This window comes from Onychomys torridus, chromosome 6, assembly GCF_903995425.1.
Source record: "Onychomys torridus chromosome 6, mOncTor1.1, whole genome shotgun sequence".
Taxonomy (NCBI): domain Eukaryota; kingdom Metazoa; phylum Chordata; class Mammalia; order Rodentia; family Cricetidae; genus Onychomys; species Onychomys torridus.
In genome coordinates this window covers 12,950,197-12,954,844 of record NC_050448.1, presented here as the reverse complement: position 1 = coordinate 12,954,844, position 4,648 = coordinate 12,950,197, and the positions used below count along the sequence as shown (strand labels likewise).

At 45.1% G+C, this 4,648-nt stretch overlaps 1 non-coding gene across 1 annotated transcript; it reads left to right on the top strand.

The window, feature by feature from the left end:
* The first annotated feature begins 606 nt into the window (after positions 1 to 606).
* Positions 607 to 713, top strand: LOC118586510. Its single transcript, XR_004945378.1, has one exon. It is a non-coding gene; the product is annotated as a U6 spliceosomal RNA (small nuclear RNA).
* The last annotated feature ends 3,935 nt before the right edge of the window (positions 714 to 4,648 follow it).

Sequence of the window (4,648 nt, the reverse complement as noted above, 5' to 3'; positions counted from 1 at the left end):
GAAACTCTAAGATAGTGTGGGGACCCACAGAGACTCTGTAGTATGGCCTTATTTCATCTTGACTTAATGTCAGAGAATCTGAGCTTGTTTTGCCCTACAAGGCCACATAGTAGGATGCTTTGGTCAAAGGCATGGTTACCAGGTATCTTATACTTCAAGGCCTAATTACAGGATGCTTTGCCATAAGGCATAGCTACTAGATGTTTTGAGAATTAAGAAAGTCTTTATAATTGTCTGTACTTTGTCCTTGAGAGGGGGAGGTTTTTTGCCTCTTCCCTTGCTGGTGTATAAAAAGCCCATGAGGAATAAACTCAAGGCAACTGTGGTATTGACCCAGAGCCCTCTCAAAGCTATCCTGTGTCTCTGTCTTTTTCTTTTATGTCTACATCCCTATTTTTCATTCTTATTATTTCTTAATTCTCACTCCTCCCTTGAAGGATTGTTTGATAATTGGGTGGGACTTGACAAATGACATCCTGAATGTGTGGCTTTGAATATGGGGGAATCCAATGAAGGACACTGCAAACTGAAGAGTGCTCTTGGGTCAGATATTAAGATGGTAATGTACAGTGATTAACTCGGGAGAAAATATAAAACATGATAAAAGTGCTCGCTTCCGCAGCACATATACTAAAATTAGAACGATACAGAGAAGATTAGCATGGCCCCTGCGCAAGGATGACATGCAAATTCATGAAGCGTTCCATATTTTTTTGAGAGGAGGGGAGAGAAGGGGCAGGGAAGGGAATAGAGACTGGTACCTGGAGATGAGATCAAAGGAAGAGAAAGAGAAGGAAGGTGTACAAGGCCCCCTTTTATAAGGAAACATAGCAAATGCCCAGGGGGTGCTCTTAGTGGCTGCAGCTGAGGATATATCCTGACAGGACCCTCAGGACAGGCCAGTACAGATGCCTAAATGCCAACATTCCTCCCTTCTGTTTATTATAAAAAGGTGAGGAGTTAGAAAGGAGTAGCAAGTGAGGCAGGGAAGAGGGTGCCATGTTCTCGAGACTGCTTCCTGTGGGTCTGGGGGATATCAATCATCTTTGGGGGATCTGAGAAATCTGGGGTGCTGGCCATGTCCTGGGGTAGCTAGCTGGACAGCTACCAGGCTCTGTGGAACCGTCAGGCTGTTTGAGGTGGATCCAAGTTGACTCCCTGGAGCTCATAAAAACAATCATCAGTGTTGGATGCAGAGACCCAGCAATTCATTAGGTGGGAATAAAGTAGGGCTGTCATTGGTGGGCCAGGTGCAGGGTCCCAGCATGTCTCAGACTGAATATAAATCTCGGTACCAAATGTATTTTTAAACCAGCAGGGAAGGAGTCACACCATACAACAGGGCCCACATGGGAGGTTTATTGAGGGGATTGGAGAGAAGGGGCAAAGAAGGGGCATAGAAGAGAGCAGAGACCAGTCCCTGGGAACAAGAGTGAAGGAAGAGAAAGAGAGGTAACTGCTTTTTCAAGTATGTTTGAGAATGTGTCACCCAGACACCTAGGAGATTAAGGATAACACTGAAGATCATTGACCTCCATTTAGTAACAGTAGCATGCCAGCTAAGCATTTTCATTCTCACAATCCTATTCATGCTAGAGCAGTACCTACTTCTCAGGAGTGGCTCTGTGCAACATTTTTTTGCCTCCTGAAATTCATTTATCCCCCTTTGAAGATACCTTAAAATTTGTGAGTCTGAATGTAGCCATTATAAGACAATTAATTCTGCTCCTTGTGAGTTGCCTGTTTTTCCTTTATGGTTCTTAGTTGTTCTTTTGCAGAGCTGCCAGCTTGAGTCATGCTGGGATCAAGAATAATGGGCCTCAGCGGTTCCTGAGTTGTGTTCAGGAGTTGTGTCCATGCCAATGGATACCCACACGCTCCAAAAGAGAATTTGACATCACTGCTCCCATTGTTGCTGTTATAACAGTGACAACCACTGCTACTACTGTTTCTGGGATTGCCATTTCATAATTAGTTGCTACAGCTAGCACAGTGGAGACCCTGGCAGCAAAAGTAGCTACCACAGTTAATTAATCTTTCATTCTATTGGGCATAACAAATTTAAATCAATAGTTATATACATTTCAATTGGCTTTGAGAGTTATAAATTTACAAACTCAAGTCCCATTTGCTCTCAGGATACCATCTTAAAGGACTCCAATTTGCAGTAAGGCTCGTTAAGGAAGGGAATGACTCAGCTGCCTTTAGCCTACCGGCTATGGGTGGGTTAAGACTTCTGTTGGTCTTTTCTGTGTCAAACACACAGATTGCAAGCCCAGCACCACTTAGATATCTTTGGCAACAGTTAACTCTACAGCTCTCACACAACTGAGCCTGTATGATAATGAGTATTCAGAGATGGGTAATACTTAGCGGGCGCTCACCAACCTAAGACAGAACGCCTGTGTGGCCTGGACAGGTGTCTCCATGACGGGTAAGGTGACCTGCTGACGTCCCATGCAACCTAAGTCAGAAGCTCATTTTTTTTAGTAAAAGGGGGGACCTGTAGGTCCCTGGCCCACATTTTGGGTAACTGTTGCCTTGCTTGCCGACTTTGACCTTGATATCCTCCATATGCTAATTCCCTGGGAGATTCCACCCTCCTGAATGCTTAAGGGAAGCTCCTTGTCTGTGTATTCAGCATATTGGGCATTAACAGCTTAGATGCAAGATTGTAAAACATCAGGAGCAGGGGTGGGGATTTAGCTCAGTGGTAGAGTGCTTGCCTAGCAAGCACAAGGCCCGGGTTTCCATCCTCAGCTCAAAAAACAAAAAACAAAAAAACAACAACAACAACAAAAAAAACATCGGTAGTGAACTTCTGCCCTCCAGGGTTCTCCCATTGCGCTGTAAGCCTGTATTTAAGACCTCCTCCCTCCTTCAATAAACAGCATTCAAAAAGAAGGAGGAGGAGGAGGAGGAGAAGGAGGAGGAGGAGGAGGAGAAGGAGGAGGAGGAGGAGGAGGAGGAGGAGGAGGAGGAGGAGGAGGAGAAGAAGAAGATCATGATGGGGAAACCCACAGAGACAGCTGACCGGTGCCAGTTGGAGCTCACTGACTCTGGACTGACAGCTCGGGAACCTGCATGGGACTGAACTAGGCCCGCTGAATGTGGGTGACAGTTGTGTGGCTCGATCTGTTTGTGGGGCCCCTGGCAGCAGGGCCAGGACTTATCCCAGGTGCATGAACTGACATTTCGGAACCCATTCCCTGTGGTGGGATACCTTGCTCAGCCTTGATACAATGGGGAGGGGCTAGGCTCTCCTTCAACTTGGTATGCCAGAGTTTGGTTGACTACCATGGGAGGCCTTACCCACTCTAAGGAGTGGATGGGGGTAGAATGGGAGGGAGGGGGAACTGGGGTTGATATGTAAAATGAAAAAAAAAATTAATAAATAAATATATTTAAATACAAAAAAATGATAAAAATAGACAGCCATTTAAAGATATTGTAAAAGCAAGAGGAAGTTAGAACTGCAGCAAATATACAAGTCATGAAGGTTTCTGTTTATAATATTTTTTAGTACTGAGAAAGAAATTTGAAAATGTAAATGTCTGGGTATGTTGTGAGAATGTTTGAGTGAGTGACAGTGTGAGTCTGACTGGGTGATCTGTGTAAGCTGAGGATGCAGGCCTGAGATGGGTCTAGAGTTGTGAACTAAGTGGGTCATGGAGTTCTGAATATGGATAAAGTTTTTGTGAGGTCTGAGAAGTGTAGGCTTAAGGTATGGAGCCTGCCATCATTGCTAGAGTCTCTGTTTCTCTGTGTGTAGGGGCTAGATAGATGGCTCAGTAGTTAAGGGCACTGACTGCTCTTCCAAAGAGACCAGGCTGTGGCAGAGGAAGTAGCATGCTGAGCCCTGAGGGTGAAGGGGCAGCAGAGGCAGGGTAGCATCTCAGGAAGGGGCCACAGGCCTCTAGTCAGAGAGTCTGGGCTGCACTATAGCCACACAGGCAGCAGGAAGTGAGCTTGCTTGCTCAGAGACTTTAAAGCCCACCCCCCTGTGGCACACCTCCTCCAAAAAGCCACACCTACTCCAACAAGCATACCCCCTAATAGTGCCACTCCCTGCGGCCAAGGATTCAAACACATGAGTCTATGGTGGCCATAACTATTCGAACCACCACATCCCACTCATTGGTACCCATAGGCTTGTAGCCATAACATAATGCAAAATGCACTTACTCCAACTTCAAATGTCCCCATAGTCTATCACAGTCTCAACAATGCTTACAAGTCCAAAGTTCAAAGTCTTTTCTGAGATTCATGTAATCTCTTAACTATAATTCCCTACATATAAAATCAAAATAAAAAAAAAAAAACAGGTCACATACTTCCAACATATAATGGCCCAGGATATACATTAACATTCCAAAATGGAGGAAAGGGAGCATAGTAAGGAAATACTGGACCAAAGCAAGACTAAAAACCACTGGGCAAACTCCAAACTCTGCATCTCCATGTCTGATGCTGAAGCACTCTTCAGATATCCAACTCCTTTCAGCTTTGTGAACTGCAACAGACTTCTTTCTCTTGGACTGGTTCCACTCCCTGTTAGCAGGTACCCCATGGCTCTGGAATCTCTACCATCTTGGGGTCTCCAAAGCCATGTTTTACCTTAACAGCTTCACACAATGACCTCTCTAAG